The sequence below is a fragment of the Mesoplodon mirus genome (genome assembly GCF_964341445.2).
Source record: "Mesoplodon mirus genome assembly, contig: HAP1_SCAFFOLD_748, whole genome shotgun sequence".
NCBI lineage: Eukaryota > Metazoa > Chordata > Mammalia > Artiodactyla > Ziphiidae > Mesoplodon > Mesoplodon mirus.
In genome coordinates, this window is record NW_028295285.1 from 116,024 (window position 1) to 134,250 (window position 18,227).

General features: G+C 38.6%; 1 long non-coding RNA gene across 2 annotated transcripts in view; it reads right to left on the reverse strand.

The window, feature by feature from the left end:
• LOC309797570 overlaps positions 1-15,212 on the reverse strand; it is a 47,943-nt gene extending 32,731 nt beyond the window's left edge. For both annotated transcript variants that reach the window (XR_014292711.1, XR_014292712.1), the window contains exon 1: positions 14,820-15,212. This is a non-coding gene — a long non-coding RNA (uncharacterized lncRNA). The remainder of the gene's footprint in view (positions 1-14,819) is intronic.
• Between the last annotated feature and the right edge of the window lie 3,015 nt (positions 15,213-18,227).

Genomic DNA, 18,227 nt, shown 5'->3' on the forward strand with positions numbered 1-18,227 from the left:
ACCACACTGAAACAACCCTGGTGGGGAATCAGAGCGCTGCCTCTTCTGGAGGGCAGGAGTGGGGTGGTGTGGAAGATCAAATCCTACCTTGGCCCAACTGAAACGACAGGACATAGGGGATGGGTGCAATATTCCACTGGCACTTGGCTCGAGTAGTGTGTATATTATTGCCCAAATGGTCTTCTGTCTTTAGCAACCCCTTTCCTCATACTTTGGCTAGGGGGAACAGGGTTTTGTGTTTTTTTCTGAAGCTTTTTTGTCTGTTGTTCTGTTGGTGGTTATTGATTGGGGGTGCCTGTAATACCCTCTCCAGGATGTATGGGAAGCAACAGGAAACACAGGGGACTCATCACCATGTTATTCCTCAAGTCCCAAAGTCCCTAGTTAAGTCTGCCTTCTCATTTCCACCTTTCAGCGTCTTCCTATGTTTGTTTGTTGTTATGTTCAGGGTTTTAGTTTTAAGTGGGAGAACCTGGGAGAAATGGGCTACTTCATCTTCTTGGAAGCAGAGGTCTGGAGGCCTTTTGATGTTAAAAAGTACTGCTGACTGTAAATTAAAATTTGATGATATACACCTTGCCCTTTAAGAATTATTCTACTAGATGATGTGGCTTCCCAAAGTTGCTACAATTTGATTTTCATACTTCTAAAAGCCAAGTGTTTTGCTGGAGTTGAAATTTAAAGATAAGCAAGAGATGAGGCTAAGGTGATCTATGTGGTAACAGATTAAAGTTGGAAACATCAATATACATTCATGTTTAGCTTAATATTGCTTCATATTACCTTAATACACATGGCTATGTAGAGAGATACTTATAGATATGTGCGTATACATGGGTAATGTACACACATATTATCTCTTTGCTCTGTCAGCTGTGAAGATCTAGAAGCAATGACATCCGAGCAGCAATTAGCACACCCCACACCCAGATCCTGCTGTCTAATACCGTTCTCCACTAAAAAGACCTAGTTATCTTTGAAGAAATAGCTGATTCTAGGACTAGGGCAGTAAATATACAAGATTTATATACAAGACCATCTTATAGTGTCAGAAAGTAAGGAAGTTCCAAAAAAAAATACAGGATGGGGATACCTCAGAGTGGCACAAGAGCCAACTGAAAAGAGTTCACAAGGGTCAGGACTAGAGCAATTTGAGGAACAAAGTAACTAAAGTAGAATTAGATTATAACCCAAAGTATAAAATAAAAATCCATGAGTTCTTCTGATATAAATAAATAATTGGATACATAAATGCAGGAGAATGGATAAATCTCCCGTGCAAAGGAATTCCAAATAGTTTATGTAGTACTCCATCTTAAGCATAACTCCCTATTCCTTAGTTGTGGGCTGAGCATATTGACTTCCTTCCAAAAAAGTACAGTATGAAAAAGGGAAAACAGTCATCTTACGATGGAGAAACCTGAAAAACACTACCTCAGCCTGGTGATCCAAGTCGACCTCAGCATTCATAATGCATATTCATACTTTGTACACTTGATGTGATCTGACAAAATAACCCTTCTACTCTGTGGTCTTCCTCCCCAAAACACATAATCCCAATATTATCATGAAAAATGCATCAAACAAATTCTAGTAGTGGGCATCCTACAAAACCCTAACTACTCAAAATTGTCAAGGTCATCCAAGGAAAATCTGAGAAGCTATCAAACCCAAGAGGAGCCTAAGGAAACATGGCAACTAAATGTAATGTGATGTTTTGGATGAAATCCTGGAATAGAAAAAGGACATGAGGTAAAAACTAAGGAACTGGACTAATGTATGGACTATAGTAAATGATAATGTATCAATATTTGTTAACTGATTGTAACAACGTAACATACTAATGTAAGTGGATCATCATAGAGGGAAATGGGTCTAGTGTATATGGAAACACTTTAGACTATCTTCTCAAGTTTTCTGTGAAATTAAAACACTTCTAAAAAATAAAGTCTATAAAAACGCTGTGTTGTCTTGTTTTATGATTATGTGCCTGTATTTCCTAATGAATATGTAAATTTGCTTTACCTTCCTTGATACTGATATTACAGAAAATACTAAGTAACTCTGAAAGAATTTGTAACTCAAGTTCAACAAGCAATAATTCTTGTATTAACTTTTTGGAAGAACCCACTGAATAAATCAAAGCAAATTGTCCTTAAAGGCTGAATTTCTTTTCAGTGTTTAATCTTTTATATGATTAATGCATACCACAAGCAAGATTCTGTTTCAAAGGGCAGAAAACATTGATTGTAGGCGATGTCTAAAGTACAGTGAAATATTAATGCATGATGCTATAACAACTTTAATGTATTTTATGTTTTCAAAATGATGAATTGTTATTTCAGTCAATAAAGTATTCACTTTTATACATTTCCTACCCATCTTTTCCCAAGACACCCACAAGGAAATGATACTATCATCTGACATTAGGTTCATCAATTTAAATTGGAGTTTTTGGTAGCTGTGGTTGCCAATGGTACTGGAATGTGTGATACTTTTACAAATCCTCTCCATGGCAAAATCTGATCTTCACAAGGTAAATCACAGTAGGTGCCTAAAGCCAAATGACATATTGCTTTGTAGCTAGATTACCAAGCATTTTACTTAGAGGCACAATAGAATGTAGAAAAGGCCATTTCTCTTTCTGTCTTTTTCTGCTCAAAGGTCACTCACCATCTTACTTTTTATCAGCCATTTCAGAAGTTTTCCATAAATTTAGACTATATAATGTCACTTAATGTGAATGTAGCTCAACATTCTGTTTTAGTACAGCTAATCTCACATTATTTTAGTGGTGCTAAATATGTAAATCATCAGCAAATTTTTGTACTTAACTTTTTTTTTTTGGATGTGGACAACTTTTTAAAGTCTTTATTGAATTTGTTACAATACTGCTTCTGTTTTATGTTTTGGTTTCTTGGCTGTGAGGCATGTGGGACCATAGCTCCCCGACTAGGGATTGAACCCACACCCCCTGCATTGGAAGGTGAAGTCTTAACCACTGGACCGCCAGGGAAGTCCCCGTACTTAACTTTTAAAAATAATTAAAATAAGCTATTCAACACATTTTTCCTTAAAAAAAAAAAAAAAGCAATTCTCCTTAGGCTGGCCCTGGGCACATATGTGACTTTGCCAGTTTTTCCATGGACTATTTTCTTATCTGTTCTACTGTGTCACATTTGTTCTACCTTCTCAAAAAGAAGCATTTAAAAATTCATCTACGCGTTCATGCATTCATACATTTATTAAATAAATCTATTGAACACCTACAGACGGCACAGAAAAAAAGGCAGAAAACTAATCTGGGTTGCACAGAAAGTAATGAACTCAGTTAAAATTTTTGGTGAAAATAGGTATTACTCAATCTACTGGAAATTACATTTCATTATGGGGACTCACAGACTCAAGGAAAACCAAGACCTAAATAATACTAAAGTAATAAAAGCACTAGCCATTTACTGAGTGCCTGCTTGTACCTGACTCTGAAACTCTAAAATCATTACGGATGTTCTGATGATATAATTGTAATCTCCATTTTACAGATGAAAATAACAAAGTTCAGAGACATTAGGTTACTTGCCTAAAGTGAAGTGGCCCAGAAACTACAGAACTGGAAATTGAACCTTAGACTTCATAATGCCAAAGTCTGTGCTTTTAATCACAATGTGTGTGTGAGAGAGAGAGATAGAGATAGAGAGAGAGAGAGAGAAAGAGAGAGAATGTGTTTAATAGAGAACCTCTGAGAAATGGCAAGAAAACTGCCAGGTATCCATAAAACAATAATTTAGGAGCTTCTTACTATACAAGTAATTGTTAATCATATGGCTGAACTAAGGATCTCTCACTTTTGAACTAAGAAATCAAAAGCTTCCAGAAGTTGAGTCTAAATTTTACACTTACATAAGATACTTCATACAGAATGCTCAAGTATAATAACTAAAGAGCTCTGAAAATACTGGAAGCATTCATATAAGTATGATTTCATAATGTGGATAATAGAGGATTTAAGAAATTGGCAGATGCAACTGCAGACTCATTTGTTATCATTTCTGTGAAGGGCAAGATAAATGAATAAAATGAGAAAAATGAAAAAAGAATGGCTAGCAATTTTAGGTAGTTTGCTGAATCTCCATACTAGGAAAGACTAAGCAAAAAAAAAAAATTCTCGAAATATTATTTTGAAAGCACCTACAAGTGTATATGGTCTTTTTATACCAAATAACTTGGAATTCTGAAGTGTCAAATAAGTCTAATCTTCTCTGATGATAAAATTGCTGACTTTATTTGAAACTATGGAATGAAAAATGAGGTAATAATCAGAAATTCTTAAGAAAAGGAGTAGAAAAAACAAAATTATAAGAGTTATGTTAAAAAATATTTTGAAACAAACATAAAATCCCCATTACTGGTACAGAGCTTTTAAAACTTTATTTTGGTTTTAAGTTTTAATAAATATTTATATGTTTACATAATTACTGACATAAGGAAGACACAATTGTAGGTCAACTTTCTTCATTCTTTCTTTATTAAGCATTATTCTATTTTGCTCCATCATCTTGTAATTATAATAGAGTAACTGTGTAACTTTCTACTAAGTGGATATTTCCTAAACTGTTTTCCTATTGTTAACAATTAAAGGTGTTTCCAATTTTTTGTTATTACAAATGACATGACAATGAGCATCTTTATATAATAATTTTCTGGATTATAAATTATTTATTGGCATAAGCTTCCAGAATTAGAATTAATGTGTAAAAGCTATTAACATTTTTATCTTGCTAGACATTGCCAAATTACTTGTCAAAAGATGGAACCAAATTATACTGCAAAAATCTTTGCCAACGGAAGACATTATATATAATTTTTGATTTTGCTAAATTAATAAGTTGGAAACCTATGTTCCATTTCTTTGAATTCTTTGATAACAGAGTGCTGCTGGAGACTGGGAGGGCAGCCATGTCCGTGAAGGCTCCCCAGAGTTGGAGCGGGGAAGTGGAAAAAGGTCAAAAAAAAATACGAATTGTATTTTCCCTCCATTGTTATCTCTCACTCTCTTCTGCCTCTGTGTAACTTACATCCAGGTAGCTGGAGAAAAATCATGTGGCAGGGCAAATTGGTATTCCAATAAATTAATAATCACCAGCTTCAAATGGATTTTCAAGACTGGAAATATTGCTCTGACTTACAGTAAGCTCTTTCTAATTCTCCTTAAGGACTATTTTGTTAGAAGCTTTACTTAACCTCCATCCTCTCTACTTCCTTCACTCTGAGCCGGTGAGGTGCTTCATAGCTCATTAAGAACACAGAGGTCAGTAAATAGTCCACTGCCAAATCCATTAATTCATTAGCATCTGCGTTGACCTTTGTATTCCCTTTTACTACAGGAGTTAAAGTTACAAGGCCGTGTGCGCTACAGAGAGCATTTCATTCTCCCTCATCTTCTCAAGTACTTCACAGCCCTGCATCTTCTACAGCCCATCTACTCCTTAGGAAGGATTCTTGCCAAAGTTCAACCTCATTCTAGACTAGTAACTCCACCTTAAAATGTTAAAAACTATACGTGTAACATGAAAGCCTCCCTCCTCCCCTAATCCCTGCATATCTTCTTTAGCCAATTCATGTCTGAACTTTTCAAAATTGTTATCTTCATATATTGTTTCCATTTCCTCACGTCCCATTTACTCTATAATTTACATCCGTCTGACTTCTCTCACCGTAACCTCACTGCCCACTGTCCTGAAATTTTACTTATGAAGGTCACCAGCGATCCCCATGTCAGTAGAGCCAATGAATAGTTTTTGTCCTATTTCTAGGCTCTTTCCTTCTTTAAAAAGGAAAAAGAATTAGAAACACAAAAACCATTTTTTTCTTCTATGCTTTTACACTCTCATCATCTTCTGTCTTGGTATATTTTATTGGCTTTCTGTGTTTCATCTGCTTTCTAACATTCTATTAGTTTCCTTTATCTCCAGTGGAATAAACCAGTATATGAAGGATTATTCTCAACAGGTAGTTCTCATAATAACGGTTCTAGTAGCAGCAGTCAACACTCTGTGATGCTTCTCACGTGCCAGGCACTATCCTAAGACACCGTTTAAATCCATATATATAGACACACACACACACACATATATATGAGGGTTTCCTCACAGGCCTATGAAATAAGCCTATTATTATACCCGTGTTACAAATGAGAAAACTGAGGCAATGAGAGGCCAAGGTCACAGGATCAGTACTTGGTGAAGCCCCGCCTGAGTTAATGCTGGAACTTTAGAGTAGACAAGTTCATAATGTCTCACAGATTGGCCTTAAATGTGAGCAACATTTAATTAATGACTTGTGAAGTATCAGAAAATAATGGAACATTTTTAATTGATTGGGAACTACTAAGTCATGTATCAGTAACTAAGAAGGACTCTTATTGAATGAAATTATTTTTCATTATTCTTTTGAAAGGAGAATATTCTTGTGTTAGTGTTTCAGTTTTTTTTCATTCACATATTTATTCATTTATTAGACACACATTTCCTACACACCTTCTATGTGCCAGTGTCTGCTGCAAGCCTTGGAAGATTCAGTGGTGAGCAAAAAATTACAGTCCTTGCTCTTAAGCAAATATCCAGTGGTGGAGGAAGACGGAGTAAACATGTAAATAAATTTTGTACAGCGACAGAAATACGACTGGACAATGGGACGGAGAGGCAGTGAGGAGGCAGGTCTCTTTGGTCAAGATAGTAGTGGTGGCGTTTGAACCGAGACCTTAATGATCAGAGGGAAATTGGTCTGGGTAGAAGGATTAGCCAATCTAAAGCCGGGAGAGCAAGAAGTAGAGCTTGTTGCATCTGAGGGACTGAAAAAGACAACTGTGCCTCGAACCCCATGAAGGTCAGGGAAAGATGTAGTCAGTGACCAGAGCCCATGGTCCCTGTGAGCCTGGCTAAGTAGCTGAAAATTTAATCTCTTTACAATAGACAGCCTTTAGAGGTCAGAAGCAGTGCGATAATAGCATCTGATTTGTGCTTTTTAAAAGACTACTTTGACTGCTGAGTGTCCTACAAAAGCAAAACACTTGTGTCTCTATGAAGTGCAGATAGTAAATTTTAAAAAGCCCAATGAGCTCATAAGCAGTTGGTTTACTAAGTGTAATCATTTATCTTAACTAGACTTCATTAATATAAGCTTGGTGACCTTGGGGCCCTGGGACATATTAGATTAGGGAAACCCAACTATTTTCAAATAGTGTGATTTGAAAAATTCTCGAAATTGTTCGGGTTCAGGAAGATTATTTTATTGCTGGGCCTGGATGGGAAGTTTAGAATAAGAAAAGAAAGTATGATGGCTGGCTTCCATCTATTCTCCCTTTCTGTGGGAGAAACATTGATGGGGTGACTACTTTGCTGTTGACCCAATGCTTAAATTTCAGAGCTAGTTCAATCCAGTAAATATTTGCTGAACAACTATTATATGTTAGGCATATAGCTGAAACTGAGAATATAAAGAGAATAATTAATAATAAAAGCAGGTATTACTAACAAGAGACAGGCACTGTGCTAATGCTTAACATGCACCATCTCAAGTTACATTAATTTACACACTAACCATATGGGGTAGATGCATTTATTATACCATTTTCCGGGTGAGAAATCTAATCCCTTTAAGGATTAAGTTACTTCTCCAAGGTTACACAGCTAGTTAGCGGCATAGGCAGGATTTGAACTCAGGTCTGGTATCAGCACCAATTCTCTTAGCCATTATGCTCTATAAGGACCTTACTTGAGAAGTTCAGGATTATACATATATGGGTACAACCAACCCTAAGACCATCTGGCAAAACTGGTTGCTTGAGAAGTCCTGGATTTATGTAAGATGCTCTTGGAATGGAGAAGATCGTGAAGGAGGGTCCCCAAAACACACTCTCTATACTAAGGGGCAACAGAAGAGAAAAAGAATTAGCCTACAGCAGTATGATATTGAGGACGAAGAAACAGTGTTTCTCTCTTTTGTGAATAGTTATTAAATTATTTCTAGGGCCTCCCTGGTGGCGCAGTGGTTGGGAGTCCGCCTGCCGATGCAGGGGATACGGGTTCGTGCCCCGGTCTGGGAGGATCCCATATGCCGCGGAGCGGCTGGGCCCGTGAGCCATGGCCGCTGAGCCTGCGCGTCCGGAGCCTGTGCTCCGCGGCGGGAGAGACCACAGCAGTGAGAGGCCCGCATACCGCAAAAAAAAAAAAAAAAAAAAAAAAAATTATTTCTACTTCAAAATATCAGAAAGAAATCACAGTACTATGGACAGTTTGTGGAGCCACCCTATCTTAGCGTGAATCCTGGCAGGTGTAGAGTTCGTAGTATGACCCTGGCACCTAAGTGTAGTTAAGTAAGCTTTCATTTTTCTTTAGCCTTAAAGCAAAGTAGCTTTCTGATAGGTATAATTTAGGAAAGTCTTCAAAGAAAGTATTTAAAGTCCACTATCTCAGAGAAAAGCAATTTTGCAAAAGATCTATCGGCAAAAGCAAGGCCAAACACACCAATTATTTAGTGAGACTTGTATTATTATATCATTGCTCATGTTGTTTCTTTATGCATTTACCTGGAAGAAGGCTTTTAATGTTCAACAATTCTCAAAGAGATAAAGACCCACACTGATGTGTCAGAAAGAGCTTTGCCCTGGAATTAGATCAGTTTAGGTTTGGCTACTTACTAGAATTAGGTAACATTCTTAATCTTTCTGAACCTGTTTCCTATCTGCAAATAGGGATAACACTATCTATTACAGAGGGATGTGGTTAAATTAAATGACACATGTAAGTGAAATATATCCTTCCAGACTGAGAACATACCTAGTAAATGTTAAGTGATCTGCAAATATTCTGCTTTCTTGAAATGGATGAAACCTGTTATCATGTTCTTAACCAATGGTCTAAATATCAAGACAATATTTAGTTAAAAGTTATATTTGTTCTTTCACTGTCCATCTGCATTTTAACATATTCTAACATATTCTCCTTGATCAATTGTGTCAATATTAGTAACATTTGTCATTTAAGCTATTACTGTTCATATGTTTAAAATATTTCAATGCGATATAAGTCATTACTCAAAGGGATGCCTAGCTGGCTTTGTCAAAGATTTATTTTAAGTAAAAATGAAAGACACATTTTTCATTTTCACCAAGTTTTATTGAACAGTGTATTCATTAACTGTATGAACTTTGTGGCCAACCCAATACAGTAGCCAAGACATGGAAGCAACCTCAGTGATTTTTGTGGATGAATGGATGAAGAAAATGGGGTGCATACAACCTACTATTATTCAGCCGTGATAAAGAAGGAAATCTGGCTATTTGTGACCACATGGGTGGATTTGGGGGGCATTATGCTAAATGAAATGTCAGACAGAGAAAGAGAAATACTTTAGGATCTCATATGTGAAATCTAAAATACTGAACTCATGATAGAAAGAATGGAATGATGGTTGCCAGAGCTGGGGGTTGGAGGTGAGGAAAATGAGTGAAGATGATCAAAAGATAAAAACTTCTAGTTATAAGATAAGTGAGTAATCGTGATGTCATGTACAGCTTGGTCGCTACAGTTAACAATACCATATTTTATGTTTGAAAGTTGCTAAGAGAGTAGATCTTGAAAGTTCTCATCACAAAAATAAAATTTGTAATTATGTGAATTAAGGTTAACTAAACTTATTGTGGTAGTCATTTCACACTATATATATATATATCAATCATCACATTGTACACCTTGGACAGATACAATATTATATATCAATTCAATCTCAATAAAACTGGAAAAATCTCATTTATAGTTTAGCATAAATATATCAAATGGGTTTCTTGACAAGATTAATAATAACTATAGATAAAAGGAAATAAGATATTGTTGTTGCTGTTGTTTGCTTTTCCAGAGTGCAAAACACTAAAAAGGGGGGAGGTGAGTATGGGCTTGCAAATGCTGCTTCATGGGCCCTAATGCTATGATACAGACATTTAGTCCAGATCTGAAAGAGAACTTGAGTCATTTCAACAAATCTGCAAAACAGTCATGTTCAAACATGAAGAGATATCAGTAAGTTCTTTTTCACACTGCAAGAAATCTGCCTTCAGCTTTCAGCAAAACCTCAGTTTTTGGGTTATGAGGGTAACAGTTCTTAAGCAAGCAGCACAATGCTTCCACCAGTGCTTTCTCCCTATGATGAATAAGTTTTCAGTCTCCCCACCAGTGCTCATCCCTTCTCCCCTTAATGTCTTGGCCAAAATTCAACCATCAGCCCAGAAAACTCCTTCCCAGTTTCACTGCCTATACGTGACCACGTTATTTCAATCACCTTGGCACATTTATATTACCTACTTCCTAAGGTAGGTATTATATACATGAGATTTTAAATAAAAGAATGCCTGTAAAGTACCTAATGCTGAACTCCTAGCACAATATGAATATTCCGTAACTGCTGACCAGCATTATTATTATATCATTTACATTAAAACTAACCTGTACTTTCTTTCACACACCCATGTTCTTTGTCCCCAACTGGGGTAAAGGAAATAAATGAACATTTATTGATTATCTACAGTGAGAGTATAGAATGCAGTGTAGGCTATAGAATTAGTGGTGTTCAAGACTGAAACTGACCTGGATTTGAATTCCAGACCTCTCACTTACTTAGACTTTACGACGCCTCAGTTCCCTTACTGATAATTAGAGATAATAGACATTTTCAGGGACCACGGTAAGGATTAAAAATATTATAATGTTTGGATCCAGAAAGGGCACTCATTACCTCATTTAATGTAAACTCTTAGATAATCTGATTGAGTTTTGAGAATCTGATAACGGCTCTGCATCCTTTTGCTATTTGCTAACTATTCATAGCATTTTGCATATAATTCCAGGGCTTTGCTAATATGAAAATCAATCAAAGGCTTTAGTTGGCACAAAGAACTCAGAGAAATTGTTATGGGGCAAGAATTAGAATTCTTCTTGAAATACAGACTATCATCCTGGAGAAGAAAGAACAACATTTTAATGTGGTCAAATTTGGGTCAAAACTATGCACTTCCATGGTGTTTCTACCAGGTCTTGATTTGACTGGGATTGAAATTTCTGACATTACTGTCCCCATCACAGACTTGAAAACCTGGCAGACAATCAAGTGCAACCTATAGTTAAAGGTCGCTCATCTAAAAAAAAAAATGGGTATGTTACTACCATTCTGACAAGAGCATTATGAAGATTAAGAAAAAGCACAAATAAACTCTCCTAACACCTGACAGCCAAGTAATACATCTTTCAGCTCTTTCAATTCTTTTTCCTTCTTACCTGCCTTATTTCCTTCCTTGCTCTGAGTTCTCACTGTGTTTCATGTCCCACAATGCTGAAGTCATTGTAATGCTTTTACTCAGAAACCTCACTTAACATTTAGCATAGTAAATAAGAAAGCCTAAGAAGTGATTGAGGTAAACTGCCATTATTACATCATTCTGATAACCTGATTTGTCCAGAAATGTAACTATGTGATTCTCCTTTACTTCTAGTTGCTCACCATTCATGGGCACAAATTGAGTGTATATCAGATATATTAAATTCCTGCAAAATTCTCTGTGGTGTGGTTTGGGGTTCTATTTGTGTACCACAGCTTTCCTAAAACTAAACTATTATCATTTCTACTCCTCTTCTGTCTGAAAATCCTCAAAACATAATTTCTAATTAATAGTTATACTAATTGGCATTATAGTCATTCTTTTTTGCTTTTTCTCTGATTATAAGTATCTTCTGATGCTTAAGTCAATCAAATGGGTTCTCTACATGTGAGGAAGTTCAAAGAGGAAAGTAGGAGGAGTAGGGTAAGAAGACATTCACACATAGAATTAGTGGAAGCCTTAGCAGTAACAAAGCTCGTGAAATTAGAGCTAATTAATTAGCAGTCAGGAAAATTTCATCATGTGTTGTCATTAACTGGTCAACTAGGGTAACTAGGCTTACAAACAATAGAAAGCAAAGAATGGAAAATCTATTGTTTCTGCCAGCTTCTCCTGCTTGTTATAAGCGTAATTTTCTCCTAGTTTATGAAACAATAACAGTTTGGTATTAGAATTTAAATGCCATCAATATAAGATATGGAGATATGTGAAGCCTACTACACTTGCTTCGTAAACTAGTAGTATAGCATCATAAATTCCACAGTAGAATGATTTAGTTGAAAGATAAAATTCATGCGGAGTACACTATTTGTTTAAACTTCAAAAGAATCAAAAAGGATTGCTATATCTTGGCACACTCTTCTTTGTAGAATATGTTAGAGCCGGCCTTTTCTTGATTAAGAGCTACTGTTCTGTAGAGAACACTTTTTTCATATTCATAATCATCAGGCAAATCAAGGATCTGACTTCCTTAGAATCAGTAAGTGTTTTTTCCCTCACTTCTTAACAAAGAACAGAACAGCTGATAAGAAAACTAAAATACCTCTTTTTATTGATGTATAGATGATTTACGATATTATATTAGTTTCAGGTGTACAACATAGTGATTCAATATTTTTATAGATTATACTACATTTAATTATTATAAAATGATGGCTATATTTCCCTGTGCTGAACAATAAAATCCCTCTTTTGTTAAAAAAAATAGCAAATGATGGAATGTTAGAAAATTAATTTATTTCCCATGAATAATGATCAATAACTATGGGACACTGGCCCATGTAAATTAAGAGGCTTCTTTTTCCATGTGATTCTGAATACAAAATGTATCCATATTCAGGAATCGTTTTCAAAGTGAATTTTTTTTGGTACCTTAATCATAATGGGTAGTAACATCAATTTGTTTTAACGCTTATGTAGATAAGTGTTGAATATAAAATGATAAAACGTAGGGTCTTTTCACTTTTTAATTTTAACTCTGTATATGAGACAAAGAAAACGAACTGCTTTCTATCATACTGTAGTTTTTGCTCAACTACTACGACCAAAATCCTTGAAAGAGAGAATTACCTGTTTGTGTCCTTTCAGAACAACCCCCTTGCATACCAGGGCCATAAAAAAACAATAGTCTTGGGCTTCCCTGGTGGCACAGTGGTTGACAGTCCGCCTGCCGATGCAGGGGATGCGGGTTCGTGCCCCGGTCCGGGAAGATCCCACATACCGCGGAGCGGCTGGGCCCGTGAGCCATGGCCGCTGAGCCTGCGCGTCCGGAGCCTGTGCTCCGCAACGGGAGAGGCCACAACAGGGAGAGGCCCGCATACCCCAAAACAAAACAAAAAAACAAAAACAAAAAACCTAAGAAGGTTAGCTATAAACCCTGGCCCTCTTTTTTATTGATCTCCTATTTTAATTTGTTAAAATAAAATCCATGGCCTTTTGAGTCAAACTGTCTCTTTAATTTCAGATTTAAAGATAACAAGCCTCTTTTTAAATGGAATATTGGCACACAGACACCACACAGTCTGGTGGCTTATTACAACTGTTCTCTGTTGGTGAAGTGGCACATTTGCAATCCCCACCATAGCAATCTTCACCATTTCACAGAATATCATTCAATTGTACATCCCTAGGTGAGCAACAAGAATGGGCACTTGAGCTCAGGAGCAAAGCGTTTGTGGGGAAATCCTAGGTCAGAACCCCTAAAAGGGGAGACTAACTTGAGGATGCCCAAATAACCTGAGGTTTACCTTGGCCACCTCCCCTGGCTTTCTGACTGCCTGGGGGAAAAGTCTCTCTGGAAACTCTTTTGAGGTTATTGGGGGAATCCTAGGACAAACACACTGCTTGCTTTTGCAGGAGGACTTGCCCCATACCCTACCCAGCTAGCTGTCTCACAACCTAGCTGGACTAAAAAACCTTCAAGAAAAACGGGATAGACTGACATTTGCATTTCTACTTCCACCTATTCTTATGCACAAAATATGTAGGTAGAGCCCTCTTTCTCACACCCCAATAGATTCTGCTGTCCTTGAAACCCATCTGGTAGCTGCAGTGACTACAATGAAGGGAGTTATCGGAAACCATATTGGTACTGGGCTTAAAGGATTTTTCATGCCATGCATTTTGGGGAAGGACACAGATAACAGTCCAAACGTGGTATAAGGCAATGCCCTTTCTGGGTCCTTGAAAAATCAGTCACGGAACACAGGTGGTGGACAGGAGCTGACAAGAGCTGGTTTGTTAATGAGCACAGCATCCCCGGCGGGGGGGGGTGGAAATCAATGAAATGACTGACAAGAGAAGATGGTAAATGAAGGGAGAAGTGGGGACAAGTGCTGCTCAACCCAAGCTGAACTCCAGGAGGTAAATTTCTCCTCTAATTTGAGATTCTTTCTAAAGGTTCAGTATTGAAGTGGATGTTTGACGTTGAAATGTGCAGACCCATTCTGATAACTGGAAAGGGAGGAGGCTGAGGAACGCAAAAGGAGAAGGAAGATTTCCGATTACTTCTCCAGGCTGCTGACAAGAACCTGCTGCTCGCAAACCACAAATTAACCAAGCGAAGGTTGAAGGTAGCAACGTAAAAGTGCAACTCAAATTATTTTACATTCGGAATCCTCTTCAATATCTAAGCGAGTGTAGCACAGCAATGGTTGATTATCTTAAGATTACAGAGGCTGACCGCCTTCTTTGTTTGCCCAGTAACACCGCTCCTCCAATAATCTCAAGCACTTGGCTGATTAACATTTCAATTTCAGTTGTTGCTCCTTTTCCCATTGCAGAAGGCGGCAGGGATATTCCCCTTCTTCCCTCTGTATTACAAACCCCATTACTAACCAAGCAGAAAGCACCGCGCAGTGTGGCCGAGGCTAATAATAGCCGGGCTGCTTACCTTCTCCGGAGGGATCGAATCAGCGCATGTCCCCGGCGCCGGCTGCCCCGGGGCCGCAGTGCCGCCGCGCCGGGTCTGTGTGTGGTCACCTCGGCCGGCCCCCACCCCACCTGCCAGCTGCAGCAGCTGCTCCCGGCGCTGAGCTCCGGCCGCCGGAAGTCATCCCCCGCCCCTGGCCGGATCGCCACATTCCGCGCCAGCCGCGGGGGGAGAGGGGTCTCTCCCGGCTGCGGGCACCGGCTCCTGGAAACTGCGCTCAAAGATCGCTACCCTTCCCGGTTGTAGGGTTATTTTCTAGGAATGCTTTTACAGAAGAAGCGTCGCCGGCTGGTGGACCGAGAGAGAAGAGCCAGAGTGACTTTCCCTGCAGAGCGCCTTTCCTCTGAGCGCTCCCCTGTCACTCCCGCGGCATGGACGGCTCCATTCCGCTGTGTGGGTTTTCCACCCTCTTCATCTTCCTTATCTGTATTGTTCATTTCGCTGAATTTCAGAGTGGGATTAGCTCTTAAGATATCATTCAAACACTCCGAAAATATTTTAAATTGGCGACTAGTTTTTCTAAGCCCCTTGTAGCGAGCTCCACTTCTCCCCCCCCCCCCCCCACACAGTTACTGGCACGTACACACCCAGCCAAACCACTCACAATTAGGAAAGCTGGGACCTCTCGCCCTCTTGCCTACGTAATGGAACAGGAAACTCCCAAAGGAGTGGGGAAGTAGGACCGGCTAGCGAAAGCACTCGAGGAAAGAGAGAGGGGTCGTCCCAAGATTTTGTTGCTGTTTAGTGGTGTCCTTAGTGGACAGATGTTCCCCCTCTAACCCCCTGGCCTCGCCCCAAGTGGAATGGCTGGTCTGGTGACAGCTGTAACATTTGAAAACAAAGAAGCTGAGCCACATTAACAGATGGCTGCATCTCTTTCTTTCCCGAAGGATTGATCAGAATTGGCTTTAAGAATCATATTAGCATATATGTATATAATAAGCCCTTTCCTTCTCTCTTTAAATTGGCACTAGCTATTAACATGTTTCTCTCTCTGTCATCTTCCTCCCTCCCTCCTTCCCTCCCTCCCTCTCCTAAGCTGACCAGATCATCAGTTTCCGGATTTAAGGGGGAAAAAAGGCCAAGGATGTGCTCTCTTTACAGCTGAACCAGGGTTTATTTTCCCAGTGTTGAGCCATTCCCAAGTAGAGAGGCTCTTTGACACTAGGGTTCTCTGTGAGTGAACTTCTCACATTCAGCTTGCTTTTGGAATTGCCCATCACTAGGTCCAGGCCAGTTTTATCCTTGGATTTGTCCAGCAACCTAAACAGTATAATTGCACAAGGCCAAGGCAGTACTTTTACTCTAGGAAGCCTTCCCAACTCTCTGTTTAGCAGTTCCAAAATTAGGAGGTAGTGTAGCAAACAGTTTCAATAAGGCTCAGTAAGAATTCTTGACCCTAGAATGGGGGCTTTTTAAAAACTGGAACAACCTAATTCATCTCTCTGTGTTTCACTTTCATAAAATTAGACCTCACCAAAGAGCAGGGGATTCTTAATATGTATCAAAGTGTATGTGGAATCTGGATGGGAATATTACATCTTTCATTTCACTAACCTCTAACTGCAATTTAGTATTTAGCATGTCCTTTAAATCTAAATGCAGACAACAAACCACAATAATATTAGGAGTACCTGTGACTATATCCCCAGCAGATATCACAGACAATTTCCTAAGGCAGTTTTATAGATATCTCAAAGTATCACTACTCTGATGTCACAATCAAATCATCATTACCTTTTTTGTTTTATCTAACAGACTATATCTATTTTAGAGTGGTTTTAGATATACAGAAAAATTAAGGGGATAATACAGAGTTCTTATATATCTCATTCCCAATTTGCTCTATTATTGACACCGTACACTAGTGTGGTACCTTTTTTACAATTAATGAGCCAATATTAATAAAATAATATTAACCAGAGTCTGTACTTTATTCAGATTTCCTTGGCTTTTGCCTAGTGTCCTTAATTCCATTTCAGGCTTCCATCCAGGACACCACATTACATTTAGTTATCAAGCCCTCTTAGGCTCCTCTGGGCTGTGGTAGTTTCTCAGGCTTTTCTTGTTTTTGATAACCTTGACACTTTTTTATTTATTTATTTATTTATTTATTTATTTATTTATTTATTTATTTATTTATTTATGGCTGTGTTGGGTGTTCGTTGCTGCGCGCGGGCTTTCTCTAGTTGCGGAGAGCGGGGGTTACTCTTCGTTGCAGTGCACCGGCCTCTGATTGAAGTGGCCTCTCTCGTTGTGGAGCACGGGCTGTAGGTGCCTGGGCCTCCGTAGCTGCAGCACATGGGCTCAGTAGTTGTGGCTCACGGGCTTAGTTGCTCCCTGGTATGTGGGATCTTCCCAGGCCAGTGCTCGAACCCGTGCCCCCTGCATTGGCAGGTGGACTCTCAACCACTGCGCCACCAGGGAAGCCCCAACCTTGACGGTTTTGAGGAGCAGTGATCAAGTGTTTTGTAGCATACCTCACTAATGTAAACTGTCCAATGCTTTTCTCATGGTAAGACTGGGATTATGGTTTATTGGGAGGACAACCAGATAAAGTGCCTTTTTTATAACATCTTATCAAGGGTACATGCTATCAACGTGATTTGACTGTTGATGTTGACCTTGATAACCTGGCTGAGGTCGTGTCTCAGATTTCTCCACTGGAAAGTCACTCCTCCACCCCTTCCACACTACACTTGTTGGAAGGAAGTCACTATGTGAAGCACAAACCCAAAGAGTGGAGAGTTATGATCCACCTCCTTGAGGACAGAGTATGTACATAAAGTATTTGGAATTCTTCCACACAGAGTTGTCTATTTCCCCCCAAATATTAATTTATTCAATTATTGATATTTATTTATATCAGTATAGACTCGTGGATATCTATTTTATCCTTTGGGTTATAATCCAATACTACTTTATTTTGTTGTTTGAATTGTTCCAGCTTTGGCCATTGGGAGCTTTTGCTTTTGGCGCCTGTGCTCCTTTGACATACTCCCTTTGGGGTGTGTGAGTTTGTGTGTGTCTGTGTATCTGTGTGTATATGTGTTTAGCATGCATGTGTGTGTGTGTGTTTAACACTTCCTGACTTTCTGGTACCACAAGGTGCTCCAGGCTCGTTTTGTGTATTTCCTGCCCCAGTCCTAGAATCAGTCATTTCTCTGAGGAGCCCTGATTCCTTCTATTGGAGAGTAGTAATAGAAACCAAGAGCTGGGCTCTAGATGTACTGTTGCTAATGGGGTATTATTTGATTAGGCTCTCTTAACTGAGAGAACAAAGAAATAGATATGTATAGTAACCCATGTATATACACATATCAGTAAACATTTCTATATATAACTATCTATATCTATATTGAGCTGAGT